Source organism: Aristolochia californica, unplaced genomic scaffold, assembly GCF_029961685.1.
Source record: "Aristolochia californica isolate CCGP_79_NKW_82.1479 unplaced genomic scaffold, dmAriCali1.0.hap1 SCAF_2, whole genome shotgun sequence".
NCBI lineage: Eukaryota > Viridiplantae > Streptophyta > Magnoliopsida > Piperales > Aristolochiaceae > Aristolochia > Aristolochia californica.
The window spans coordinates 35178636-35194213 of NW_027181881.1; the positions used below are offsets into that span (position 1 = coordinate 35178636).

Below are 15578 nucleotides of genomic sequence, written 5' to 3' on the forward strand. Positions count from 1 at the left end.
TGACATTTTGTTATCCTTGCAAGAATTCACAAGTGAGAAAATAAGGTAGAGAGTTATTTTCTACCTTGATATATTCAATATCAAAATCAATGGCGCTTAAATGCACCTGTCATTGTGCAAATATTTGTTTTGATGCCAAAATTTTTATATCTTTTTAAGAATTTGTTTGACAGTAGAACAATATACTCTTAGAAGGAATTGTTGATTAAGTAGATTGTCCTGAAATTTACCAATACATTTAACAATAGCAAAAATTTCTAGCTTAACAATTGAATAATTCAATTGCGCTTGTTTCCAAAGGCTAAAATTCGTACCAATTCTTCTTTATTGGATTTTGGATTTAATTGTTTAAATATTCCCCCATATCCAATATGTGAGGCATCAGTTTCAAAATGCCTTCTTCCATTGAGGGTTGGCCAAGGTAAGACAAGGTAACTGTCTAACTCGAGCTTTAATATTTTTGACGGTCATAATATGCTTTACGGTCCAAGGAGTAGGGTTCTTTTGTAGTCTTTCATTGGGAAAATATTTTTCCCATCTTTTTAATTTGATTATCTTCTTTCAAAATGAATAAATAGAGAATATGGGAAAAAGGTGAAGAATGAAGAAAAGGAAAAAAATAAAAGGAGTGAAAACTTCTCCTAGTGAATTTCAAATTCTCTAGGAGAAATATTATTTTCCAAGTTATTTTGTTGAGTTTTATTCCTGCAAAAGGACACATGAAAAGAGGAAAAAAGAGTACAAAATAAAAAAAGAGAAAAATACAAAAAAATAAATACAAAATATTTTCCAACAAATTGAAATTTGCTAGAAAAGGTTTTAAGATTTCTCGCATTGAATTTTGGGAGAAGCATTTTTCGAGAAGGATAAAAATTTGTGAGAAGAGATCACCCAACGAATTTTTAAATTCACTTGGAGAAACTTTACTTTTCCCAACAAATTTCAGATTCACTAGCAAAAGTCCACTTCTACTAGTAATTTTGATTTCGATGTTGGGTTTTTTATTGGCTAAACATGTTTTTCTTGTAGTGTGTGCGACGTATTGAGGAGCAAGATCGTAAGATGAAGAACTTTGAAATCGCTATGCAATGGTTCTGTCTGGTTGATCAATCATGTGGGATGATCAAACAATCCTTGTGAAATTTACTTGCCTGGATAAAAGTTGATCAATCATTCCAGTACTAGTTCAACTAAGTTGACTCTAAAAGCATGAGAATGATTTTGTCTTAGTGCTCTAACATGTTCTAAGGGATGTTTATGATGTTCCTAAACTTGTTTGTATGCATTGGATGACCTAAAGCTCCATATTCACTATTGTACTTAAAGAATGGAGTTAGGATTTCTCTCTAACATTTGTGACTGACTTTTGACATATGACTTTGATACTTGAACTCTAGTATTCTCGTTGTCTTCTTCTTTGTGGGTGTTTCTTCAAGAGACGTCCATCAATGTTTCTTAAGATCTTGAGTAGGCTTGATTGTTTTGAATCTTTTGAAATTGAGATGCATTGACTCTTGAAGGTAAAGTATCTAAACTACTTAGTTTTGCAAGTTGTTAGATCTATTAAATTTTGTTATCATCGAAAGCAATAAGGGAGTCAACATATGGTCAACACTCAATTCAGGCCCCCCATCCCCTGAGAAGCCACTTGGGCTGACACAAATTTATCTAAATGCTCTACCCTCCCTAGACCCAACCTAGTAAACGATTATAATAAAATCCATACAACAGTCCCATCGTATTTCCCCTCCTTCATGATGAGTTTTTTTCTCCTTGTTACATGAAAAACATTTTATAGCACTTCAATGTCTCAAGCAACATAATTAAAAATCAAAACAGAACATAAGCATTATTAAACATTAGTAAAAGTATGATTAAATGACATGATTAAAAGTACGATTAAAGCATGATTAAAAACATGATTAAACATAAAATTAAACTAGATCAAACTGGAATGGACAAGACCCAAAGGGAGGGAAAGTAAAAGGGAAGAAGAGGGAAGAGGACGGGAAAAGGAAAAGGTGAAAAAAATAGAGAAAAGGGAGAAAATAAGAGAGAAAATTAGGGAAAAAGTAAGAAGAAAAAGATAAAAATAAAAAGGGGGAAAATAAAAAAAAAGAGTAAAAGAATAAGGAAAAAAGAATAACAAGAAAATTAAAAATTAAAAATAAATATAAAATGAAAATTAAGTAAAAATAAAAATTAAAATATATAAAAATTAAAAATAAATATAAAATGAAAATTAAGTAAAAATAAAAATAAAAATATATAAAAATTAAAGACTAAAATAATAAAAAAATAATAAAAAATTTAAATATGAAAAGAATAATAAAAGGAAAAATAAAGAAAAGAGTTAAGAAAAAAATTAAAAAGGAAAAATATTTAAAAAACTAAAAAATAAAAATAATTGGAAATAAAATAATTATTTATTAAAAATCCTGAAAATGAAAGGAAAAGGGCCAATATAATTAATCCTTCTAATAAAATTAATTTATAGATTAAATAATTCATTATATAATTATAATGTGTTCAATTAATTAGATAATTAAGTAATTACTACATGTTTCATAAAATAATTGATTTGTTATTAAATTAAATGGGTCAATTGGTCAATTAATTATTATGAATCATCACGTAATTAATTATTTTTTACCTTATTAATAATTTTTCAATTAGTAAATACATTAATTACTAATTAATTAACTAGTATTAGCAACGATCAAATAGTATATGGTTCTTATTGTTTGCACTAATTGCATTAATTCTATTCACCAAATTAATTGAATCAAATAACTAGTTAATAATATAACTAGAATTTTTTTAATTAACTAAAAAATTAATTAATTAATTACTACTTGTTCCATTAAATTATTGATTAGTTATTACATTAAATAACTCAATTACAGGATTAATTCGCACAAATCACCTGGTATTTAATTATTTTTTACCTAATAAGTAATTATTCAATTAGTAAATTTATTAATTACTATATAATTAACAAGAATTAGTTGCAATGAAATAGTATATCATTCTGGTTGTTTGAACCGACTCCATTAATTCTACTAATGAAATTAATTGAATCAAATAATTAGTTAATAATATAATAAGAATATGTTCAAGTAATTAGTTAAGTACTTACTACCTATATCATTAAATAATTGATTAGTTATTACATTAAATAGGTCGATTGGTTATTTAATTAGCACAATACATCATGTATTCAATTATTTTCTTACCTAATTTGTAATTATTCAATTAGTAAATGTATTTATTGTAAGTTAATTAACTAATATTATAGCTCTGATCAAATAGTTATGTATTACAATAAGGTTATTTGGTTTGTTAATACAAGAATTAGTTTTATTGATTAATTCTTCACTAATTAATAGGTAATTATGCAAAATATGACAATTAAGATAGTATAGTGGCAATTATGATTAAAAACTTTATTTTTGGACAATTTTAGATAAAAAAATATTATTATTTTTAAATAAAATTAAAATTAAAATTAAAGGTAACTTCTTAACCATTTAGTGCTTTTCAATATCATTTTTTCCATATTTAAACCTTTTTTTGAAGTAAAAAAGAACTAAGAAGAATAAGAAAGAATTTTTTCCTTGTCCATAGATTTCAAAAGCTTTTTGTTAAAAATGTTACACTAATGGTTATACTTATAATATTTTATTTAAAATAAAAATTACTTAAAAATGGATGCATTTACTTGAAAGATTATTTGAAAGAATCAAGGTTTAGAATGTTAATGAAAGTATGAAAGTTATTTTTTCTTTCATTCTACTTAAATTAGTTAATTAACTATTAGTTACATAAGGATTTATACACATGAGATGTTAATAAATATGTAAAAATGGAAGAAAAGATTGGAAAGGAAGAAGAAAGAAGAAGGAATAGATTTTCGAAGAGAGACTTTAAAAAACTTTTCATAGCAAAATTCAGAATTCGCTAAGAGAACACTAAGAGAACATTAAATTAACAATCTTTACCAAATTTATTATCTTCGTTCACAAGGAAAAAAAATGAAGAAGGAAAAGAAGAAAACAAGGGGAAGAAGGAAAGGATGAGAAACAACATAGAGAAAATAAAAGAAAACATTTCCCAACAAGTTTGAAAATTCAGTGGGAGAGGGAACCCTCTCCCAAAATATTTCAAAATTCATTGGAAAAGTATTTTTCCCATCTTTTCAGTTTGATTTTCTTCTTTCAAAAGGAAAAAATTGAGAATATGGGAAAAAGATGACGAACGAAGAAAAGGAAAAAAGAAAAGGGGAGAAACTTCTAGCGAATTTTATAATTCTCTGGGATAAATATTATTTTCCATGTTATTTAGTTGGGTTTCAATCCTCTACACAAGGACAAATGGAAAGAGAAAAAAAGTATGAAATAAAAAAAATCATGGTCACTCCAATATCGAACGATTCTCAAATGTAGAATGGGCAGGATCCCCGGATGACAGGAAATCTAATTCAGGATTTTGTACGATGGTTGGGCGGAATTTGGTTACATGGAGAAACAAAAAGCAAAATGTAGTAGCACGGTCTAGTGCAGAAGCAGAATACAGAGTCATGGCACACATTGTTAGTGAACTCCTATGGATAAGATATTTTCTCACTGAATTGGAATTTTACAAAAAAGCTTTGATGGGTCCATATTGTGATAATCAAGCAGCAATACACATTACATAATATCCAATCTTCCATGAAAGAATAAAGCATATTGAAGTGGACTGGCATTTTATGCGAGAAAAGTTTCAAGCATGTCTTTTATCTCTAAAGCATATATGATCACAAAGTCAAGTTGAAGGCATTCTCACCAAACCAGTCACTCATAAAATTTCGTCCACCATCTGCAACAAGCTGGGCATCAACGATGTTTTCTTAGCCCCAGCTTGTGAGGGAATGTTACAGTGTGGACCCACCATGGTCACGAGCTGGTGGGACCCACCATATGGACGTGGGATGCCAAGAAGAGTCTTCACCCAAGCTAGCACGAGTTAAGAGACAAGAGGCACAAGCTGGAATAAGTTAGAAGACTTGAAGATCAACTGGGACCCACAAAGATGCCACGAGCTGGTAATCTTATCAATATGAGCTTGAAGATCATGTGGGACCCACAAAGATAAGACCACGAGCCAGCCTCCTCTCTTATGTCCACGTGATTGAAGAAGAGTTTGAGTTCAAGTTATATTAGACCTCTAGTAGATTGTGTTATCTTTTCATGATAGAATTATCTTAGAGAGTTAGAGTTGGAATGTAATTAGGAGACTTAAAGGTTGATTGTATAAGGAGTCTATCACTTCTTCTACTATAAACAGAGGTATTGTAATTCAAAATTAATCAAGTTCTACAATTCTTTCTTGAGTAAATCTCTCTCTCTTTGCTTGGCACACACCTTTCTTCTCTTCTTCTTCTCTTCTCTCTACTCGAGATCTTTCTTCCCCTTTCCTTTTTCTTCTTTCTCTCTTCTCTTGCTCAGAATATTGAAAAAAGGGATCCTAAATTTAATAGAAATTGAGGACAAAAGGGAGGGAAAGTAAAAGGGAAGAAGAGGGAAGAGGAAGGGAAAAAGGAATAAGGTGAAAAAAAAGAGAGAAAAAGGAGTAAAAGAGAAAAGGAGAAAATAAGGGAAAAGATAAAAAAGAAAAACATAAAAGGAATAATGGGGGAAATAAAAAATAAAGAGAAAAATATTAAGGAAAAAGGAATAAAAAGAAAATTAAATATAAATATAAATATAAATGGATAAATAAATAAAAATAGACAAATAGATAAGTATTAAAGACAAAATAATATAAATTAAAAATATGAAAAGAGCGAAGGAAATGAAAAATAAAGAAAAAGGAAATGAAAAATAAAGAAAAAGGTTAAGTTAAAATAATAAAAAAGGAAAATGGAAAGCATGAAAAGAAAAAAGAGTAAACAAATTAAAAAATAATAATAATTAACAATAAATAAATAAATTATTAAAAATATGGAAAATAAATAAAAAATAAACAATATAATTAATCGTACTAAGAAAATTAATGTATCAATTAATTAATTCATTATATAATTATAATGTGTTCAATTAATTAGTTAATTAAGTACTTACTACATGTTTCATAAAATAACTTATTCGTTATTACATTAGATAGGTCAATTGCTCAATTAATTATCACGAATCATCACGAAATTAATTATTTTTTACCTAATTAATAATTATTCAATTAGTAAATATATTAATTACTAATTAATTAACTAGTATTAGCTGAGATCAAATAGTATATCATTCTTGTTGTTTGCACTGACGCCATTAATTTTTTTAACCAAATTAATTGAATCCAATAACTAGTTAATAGTATAACTAGAAATTGTTTAATTCTTTAAAAAATTAATTAATTAATTACTACTTGTTTCATTAAATTATTTATTAGTTATTACATTAAATAAGTCAATTACATGATTAATTCGCACAAATCATCATGTATTTAATTAATATTTACCTAATAAGTAATTATCCAATTAGTAAATGTATTAATTACTAATTAATTAAAAATAATTAGTTGCAATGAAATAGTATATCATTCTGGTAGTTTGAACCAACTCCATTAATTCAACGAATGAAATTAATTGAATCAAATAATTAGTTAATAATAAAATTATAATATGTTCAATTAATTAGTTAATTAATTACTTACTACCTATTTCATTAAGTAATTGATTAGTTATTACATTAAATAGGTCGATTGGTTATTTAATTAGCACCAATCACCTTGTATTCAATTATTTTCTTACCTAATTTTTAATTATTCAATTAGTTGATGCATTTGATGCTAATTAATTAACTAATATTATAGCTCTGATTAAATAGTTTTGTGTTACAACAAGGTTATTTGGTTTGTTAATACAAGAATTAGGTATATAATTTGACTTTATTAATTTTTATTGATTAATTCTTCACTAATTAATAGGTAATTATTACATCGAAGAAAACATTTTCCAACAAGTTTGAAAATTCAGTGGGAGAGGGAACCCTCCCAAAATATTTCAAAATTCATTGGGAAAATATTTTTCCCATCTTTCAGTTTGATTCTCTTCTTTCAAAAGGAAAAAATTGAGAATATGGGAAAAAGATGAAGAACGAAGAAAAGGAAAAAAGAGAAGGGGAGAAATTCATAATTCTATGGATAAATATTATTTTCCAAGTTATTTAGTTGAGTTTCATTCCTCTACACAAGGACAAATGAAAAGAGAAAAAAAGTATGAAATAAAAAAAAGGTAAAAGTACAGAAAAATTAAATAAAAATATTTTCCAACAAACTAGTTGTCCAAATGCATTGTCCACCAAACAAGTTGCGTTCTCTCTCCACAATAGAATGGGGTAGTAGAACGCAAACATTAACACTTGCTAAACATGGCCCTAGCCTTGCTTTTTCAAGCCTATCTTCCTAAGAGGTTTTGGGGGAATGCCATTATTAATTGTTACTTATATAAAATATCAGACACTTACCCCAGTTTTGCAAGGTAAAACTCATTATGAGTAATTATTTAATATTTTACCCAATTACTCACATTTATGAGTATTTGGATGTTTATGTTTTGCCTCCAGTCATGCCCACAAACCATCAAAATTTGATACACATGCAATCCGTTACATTTTTCTTCAGTACCCTAAGGATATAGAGTATATGATCTTGAAATATATAGAGTGTTTGTCTCCCGAGATGTTACTTTCTTGAAAAAAGAATTCTCTTAAACACATTTCTGCTGAAAATAGGGCTCCCATGATTCTTCCACTCATAACATCTGGCTTTTATGATGACCCTATACCAAACTCACCTACTCAGTCAAAAAGTCATAAAATTTTAAATGTTGATAATGCTTCTTCCCTTAACATACCTTCTCCCACTTCCTTGCAACCCTATGCTCATCACCTATCTACCAGACCAATTAAGTGATTCAACTTCCTTCAAAATTTTCATGTGGAAACGACCCTACTGTCATGACCTGAACAATCATTTGCTTCTGGCATGGTCACAATATCAAGTATACCTTATCAACTCTCTCAAGTGTTTTCTTATACGCAGTTATCCGACTCTCATAAAGTTTTTTCCAATTCATTAACCACTACCAAAGAACCAACTGGTTTCTTACAGGCCATACAAAGTGAAGCTAGAGGATCCTAAATGGCATCAAACCATACATGATGAAATTCAAGCATTACAAGCTAATCACACATGGACACTTATCTCTCTTTCATCCGGTAAGAAACCCTTTGGATGTAAATCGGTATAAAAAGTGAAGCTCTAGTTTGATGGCACCATGAGTGTTTGCCCTAGTTGCCAAGCTGGTTACTATATGTGTTCTACTGAGTGTTTTCGCTATTCAAGGATGACATCTTCACCAACTCGATGTCAATAATGTTGTAACAATGTGGGATCCACCATGGCCCCACAAGTTGGTGGGACCCACCATGAGCTCGAGAGGTGTCAACAAGAGTCCTTATACAAAGTGGCTCTAGCTAAGAGATAAGGAACATGTGCTGGAATTAAATAGAAGATTTGAAGATCATGTGGGACCCACAAAGATACCACGAGCTAGTATCTCTACCTACATGAGCTGGAAGATCATGTGTGATCCACAAGATAAGACCAAGAGCTGGCTATCTAGCTTGATTCACGTCCTTAAAGAAGGTGTTTCTAGTTGAGTTAAATTAGTCTCTTAAATAGATAATGTAATCTTATCTTAATAGGCTTTTCTTAGAGAGTTCTAGTTGGAATGTAATTAGGAGTCCTAAGGTTAGTTGTACATGGACTCTATCACCTCCTCAACTATAAATAGAGGTTATTGTAACTCGGAATTATTCAAGCAAGATACTTCTTTTTGTTCTCCTCTCTTGTTTGAAGTTCTCACTCTCTCTAATCTCTCTTATTTTCCTTCTCTTCTCTCTCTACCCAAGAGCTTTTCTCTTTTTCTCTTTTTTCTTTCTCTCTCCCCTTGCTCGAGGTATTATTCATGGGGTCCTAAATTCAACATGGTATCAGAGCTACCAATTTAGGATCCCCATTATGCTCTATGAAGATATGATTAAAAGCTGCTCATAGAAGGCTCCTTATGAAGCAAGATTGAAACTCATGAGATAAGTATTTATTTCTCATATTATTAAATTTACGGTAATGGTTTTTGGTATTAAGAGATGTTTTATAGATGTCCTTATGCATGTTTTCATCTTATGAAATTGTGAGAATATTTGCATCTTGGATTATCTTTGATTATAAGAGATTATCAAGGTAGTTTTTATCGGTTCACACAATACTGTGATCGAGACCAGTGTATATTGGACTTTTTTATAAATCTGTGGGAACAAGATTTCGGGATAAATAAGGATGATATTGAGCCTTTTATGAGTCATTATCCATTAAAATTATTTACTTAGCTTTTATGCTAAGCATCTCCATTAACCGAGTTGGTTAAAGCCTTCCACTTGGTCATATTTTGATTACTTGATTGGAGAACTATTTTACTTGATTTGTCTACTATGGCTGAAGATAATATGAGTCACAAGAGTGACATACTCAGAATCACCATTGTACCCTTATGAACTGGTCCACTATGAACTATTCCAGAAAATAAAGACCATGATGGGGTCCTCCCCAAGTACTTCTTCACCAACCGCTGCCACCACTACTTCAGGTATGTTTTCTGCCTCCTCTTCATCCTAAATAATTGACTTAGGAGCCTCCGAGCATCTTACAAGTAATAGACTTCTACTATACTTAGTTTCTCCATGTCTTTCACCTAAATTTGTTACCATTGCTGATGGTTCACAAACTACAGTTCAAGGGAAATGATCCACTTTTGTTACACCATCACTTCCGCTAACTAATATCCTTTGTGTTCCTACTTTCCCTTTGAATCTTTTATCAATTAGTCAGCTCACCAAACATTTTAATATCTCTATCACTTTCTCACCCATTTCATGTGTGTTTCATGATCTTACACAGAAGCGGGTGATTGTTGGAGGCAACAAGGGGGGCTCTACTACCTGGATGTGCCAAAAATAAATACTGCATCCACCTACGACACTGAAACTAGGTTATGGCATAACCGATTGGGGCATCCGTCCGCCCAATCTCTTCATCGTATTTTTCCTAAAGCGCGGTCGGACCTTCATTGTGAAGCATGTGAAATGAGTAAACATCAGAGGTCTACATACTCACCTCGTCCAGAAATTAAAAGTGTCTCTCCTTTTTTGTTAATTCATACTGAAGTCTGGGGACCCTTGAGTGTCTCCAACATTTCTCATGTGAAATATTTTATTTCATTGATGACTTCACTTGTACCACTTGGTTTATTTTGTTTAAAGAGCGTTCTGAAATACCATTGATATTTAAATATTTTTATGCAATGGTACTCACTCAGTTTGGGCAGAAAATTAAAGTCCTTCAGTCGGATAATGCCAAAGAATACACGTCCAAAGATCTTGACTCATATTGTCAAGAAAATGGCATTATTCATCGGACATCATGTGCCTACACCCCTCAACAAAATGGTGTAGCAGAACAGAAGAACTGTCATATTCTTGAGGTAGCTCGCGGTTTACTATATGACATGCAAGTTCCATATTTTTATTGGCCGCATGCAGTTCTTATCGAATGTTTCCTTATAAACCGGTTACCCTCTTCTGTTCTTGATAAAAAAATCTCCCTACTCTCAATTATTACCTGATGATGATCCTTTTTCACTGCCCTTGAGAGCAATGATTTGTCCATATTTCTTCCCTAAAACACAGTAAACTTGATCCCAAATTTGTGAAGTGTATCTTCTTAGAATACTCTTGCACACAAAAGGGTTATGTTTGCTATAATCCCTCTCTTCAGTGTTTACTTGTGTCGAGGGATGTCACATTTTTTGAAGACTTTCCATATTGTTCAGATAATGCTCCTCCAGGTTCTCCTCGATCGGTTATGCCCTTATCTTCAGAAACAACTCAGCCCCCAGAAACACTGGCTGACACCACACCTACTAAGTTGTCGGATCCTACCGAAGTAACTCCATCTTCTCCGATTATTTTTGGCCCAAAATATGATACTCGTCCTATTACTGTTAGGAAAGAGCCCAGATCATGCACCATGCCTTCTACTTCTCATCCCATAACAAACTTTGTGTCTCATCATCGTCTCTCCCCTGTTTGTTGTCAATTTCTATCGGCTATTTCCTCCGTACCTATACCACTGTCCTATCAGGAGGCTCTCAAACATCTAGGGTGGATGGCGGCTATGGATGAAGAAATGCAGGCCCTTTATGAAAATTAGACATGGGCACTAATCCCACTTCCTTCAGATAAGAAACATGTTGGTTGCAAATGGGTATTTACGGTGAAACACAATCTGGATGGGTCTGGGTCTCAGTTGAAAGCTAACCTTGTTTCTAAAGGCTATACACAATGTTATGGCATTGATTATGACGAAACCTTCTCTCTAGTGGCTAAATTAAACTCGGTACGTTTGTTAGTATCTCTGGCAGCTAACTCTTCCTAGCAGGTCTATCAACTTGATGTCCAAAATACTTTTTTGAATGGGGATATAAAGGAGGGCATTTATATACAGCAACCACCTGGGTATGTGGTTGAGGGGGAGTTCGTATGTCGACTACAAAAATCTATTTATGGTCTCAAATAGTCGCCTCGTGCATGGTTAGAAAATTTTAGCCAAGCACTCATATGGGCCGAATTAAACAAATGCTTTGAAGATCACTCTATCTTTATTAAAGACACACTGAAGGGCATGGTAATTCTAGCCATATATGTTGATGATATTATTATAACCGACAGTGATCCCGAGGGAATCCAAAAGACAAAAGAAATGATATGTACTAAATTCAAGAAAAAGGATCTCGGACTGCTCAAATAGTTTTTGGGTATTGAAGTACTATAATTCAGATATGGAATTATATTATCTCAAAGGAAGTATGTCCTTGACCTACTGGAGGAGACCGGAATGCTGGGATGTAGACCAACAGAAACCCCTTTGGACTCGAATGCAAAATTATGTGCAAGTACTGGAGAAGAAGTAGATGTTGAAAAATATCAAAGATTGGTGGGAAGACTTATTTATCTCTGCATAACGAGGCCATATATTTCATATGTAGTTGATAGATGTCAGATTCTGACATGAGAACTAGGTTAATTATAATAGAATAACCCTTATTTTTGTGTTATAGGTGGTTATTTATTGGTATTCAAATGAAACGTGCATTTATTGAATTTGGCATTGATCATTGCTTATATTACATATTTTTCCCTCCTGAATTATATTTCATTGCTTTCAGGGTTTATTTCTTCCTGAAATGATTTTTATGGATTCAATTATGGAATTTCAGGAAAATTTCGTGTGGAGAAGGAGATATTTACAAACATGCCATTAGTGAAAGGGAGAGGTATTTTTAGGGCAAAATTGTTTTGAGATGGGGAGAGAAGAGAGTTGGAGAGAGTCTCCAACCAGCCGCTGACCGAAAGAAGAGAGACCCGAGAGCGCTCCCTCTAGCCGTCATTCGCCGCGCACCACTGTCGTCCACCGCCGTCCGACAACCGAGAACAGACCCGAGGAGAGCTCGAGAGAGTCTCCATCTCGGCGAGTTCGACACTGCCATTTTCTGCTCGCCAGCCCGAGAGGTGATCCGAGAGGGCTCCTCCGACTCCGATTCCGCATTCCAAACATCCTCCGGCATCGATTACGTATTTCCGACCACTTCCCTAGCCTAGTCCTACTCCGACCGAGACTCGTGAGAGCCGGTCAGAGGATTTCGCTTCCATCCCGTCTTCCGCTGCACCACCTCCTCCGGCGCCGATTTCAATTCCTCTTCGCCGGCGTCGCCTCCACTTCCGGCCGCTCGCTCCTGCAACCCGAAGCCCTTAATTTCTGGAAATCGCAGCAACCGTGAGAACGGAATTGCTGCCTGAGTGAGAGGAAGAAGAAGGGGAGTAATCCATCATTTGTAATTTAATTAGTTTCCTATAGTTTGAACTTAGGTTTGAATGCTTATTAAATTTGATTTGAGAATTGATGTTTATCGAATATTTGTTTTTCAAATTTTCCGAGTAATTAGCTAGTTAGGGCAGGATTATAATTTAGGTTGGATTTTGGTATTATAATTTGATCTTTGTCCTTAACTCTAAGCACCCGAGAGGGACTAGACGCAAGGATTGAGAATCCGGATTCGTGGTTACATGGTACTTGAGAGAGGCACGAATCACGATAAAATCTAGAGTTGATGTTTCCTATTGTGCAAGTAGTTAATTAGATCATTGCTTGATACTTTAGGATATAATCAGTGTTTACTTAAGATTAATTCATCATATTTGGTTAGGCTAGTTGACTGAAGAATACACAAAATTCAGTTCTCCCTGTGGGTATGACCCTCGCTTCCCTCTAGATTACATGAACAATTCGTACACTTGCGAGGTATAAAAGCCGATGTAATTAAATTTCACATCAATTTTTTGGCGATGTTGCCGGGGTGGCATGTGTTAAGTGTATTTCTTTGTTCTCCATGGTCTTAGGTTAGATTTATTTTTCTGCTTTCATAATTTTATTTTTTTTGTTTTATCTTGATGATTTTGTATGGAGTTATTTTTATTTCTTCTAGTTAGTTTGTATTTTCAGTAGTTAGTTTGTTAGCATAATTTGATAGTTAGTTTTGTTTCTTTTGTGTTTTTATGCACGGGCGCCACTCCCTAGGTGAACCATTAGCTCCCTTTGTTGAAGAGGTGGAACATATTTGTAGGAAAACATCAGAAGTCAAATTAGGAGCTACCATGGCCAATCAGGGTGAACCATTACAGTTACCTGTAACAGGTGACCGTAGAGCCCTGAGGGATTGTTCTATCCCATCCAACTTCACATCACCTTCTTGCATTATATTGCCACCCACTACTGCTGCCAGTTATGAGTTGAAATGGGGTGTGATCCAACTCCTCCCTACATTCTATTAGTCGAAGAAGGAGGACCCTTATTACCACATCAAGGAATTCTTAGATATCAGTGCGACTTTCAAATTCCAGAATTTCTTAGATGACTCTATCCGGTTAAGAATTTTTCCATTTTCACTTAAGGATAAGGCCAAGTCTTGGATTAATTCCTTAGAGGTGGGTAGCATTACTTCATGGGACACATTGTCACAAATTTTTTGTCCAAGTACTTTTCCATTCAAAGAACTACAGCCCTCAGGAGAGAAATCTCCAACTTTATGCAGCAGGAGGGTGAACACATTTATGAGGCTTAGGAGAAATGGAAGGATTTGTTCCGTAGGTGTCCGCATCATGGGTTTGAGAAATGTCATTTAGTGTAATACTTTTCTCAAGGTCTTACACCCCAGGTTAGATCCATGGTAGTTGCAACGAGTGGTGGGAGTTTGATGGGTAAGAGTGCTAGTGAGGCGTGGGACTTCTTTGAAACGTTGAGTGATCAATCTCAACAATGGGGTTCATCATTTAATGTTGATAGGAGATCCCACGAAGCCAAAAGAGGGGGTCTCTAGGTTAGTGAAACACCCATGCTCATGGCCAAGATTGAGGGGTTGAGTAGAAAAATTGATGCCCTTATGGTGTCCAAGAGTTCACCTGCTCCTAACCCATCTACTATTTGTGCCATATGCTCTAGTTCATCTCATCCCACACAAATGTGTCCATCTAGTTCATCCTACCCGGAGCTCATTGAGGACTTGAATGCAGTCCAGAATTTTCATAGACCAAACCGGAACGATCCTTTTTTTTGGAAACATATAATCTGGGCTGGGCTAGGCACCCAAATTTCTCATGGTCCAAAGGCCCACAAGTTGGGGGGTCCTCCAGGGTTTACTCAACCCCAAGCTCCATGCCCACACTTCGCTCAATAGCCATTGATTCCATAAAAACCTTCACTTGAGGATACACTTTAACTATTCATGCAGGATACACAGTCCTCCATTGCTAAACTTGAAATGCAAGTGAGTCAATTGGCCAGCCACATGAGTGAACGTGCACAAAATAGACTCCCGAGTCAAACCATTCCTAACCCCAAAAGAACACATGAGAGTGGGTTGAGTTCCAATCCCCACCATGAGCAAGCCAAAGCCATAACCACCCTTAGGAGTGGTCGTGAGTTGAACAATGGGGACACATCATTGAGTGAAGAACCTCCAAGTTCTCCACCAACAGCCAGGCAGATCCCTAACCAAGTCCCAACAACTGCTTATCCGTAGAGGTTATCGGGCTCACCTAGGAAAGGAGATAGCATGCATGAAACGTTGGAACTGTTTAGTAAGGTTCACATTAACATTCCACTTCTTGATGCTATTATGCAAGTCCCTGCTTTTGCCCGATTTTTGAAAGACCTTTGTACACAGAAGAGAAAACAACATGTTAACAAAAAGGTTTTTCTTACTGAGAATGTAAGCTCAATTCTGAAGCACAACACTCCTAAAGTTAAAGATCCTGGATGCCCCACAATTTCATGTGTCATTGGTGAACATACCATCCAGAGAGCTCTTCTTGACTTAGGGGCAAGTGTGAATTTGCTTCCTTTCTTTGTGTACCAGCAATTAGGTT

General features: G+C 33.8%; 1 non-coding gene across 1 annotated transcript; it reads right to left on the reverse strand.

Annotated features, from left to right (window-relative positions):
- Positions 1-14212: 14212 nt before the first annotated feature.
- On the reverse strand, positions 14213-14319 carry LOC137957433 (small nucleolar RNA R71). Its single transcript, XR_011113400.1, has one exon. It is a non-coding gene; the product is annotated as a small nucleolar RNA R71 (small nucleolar RNA).
- Positions 14320-15578: the final 1259 nt, after the last annotated feature.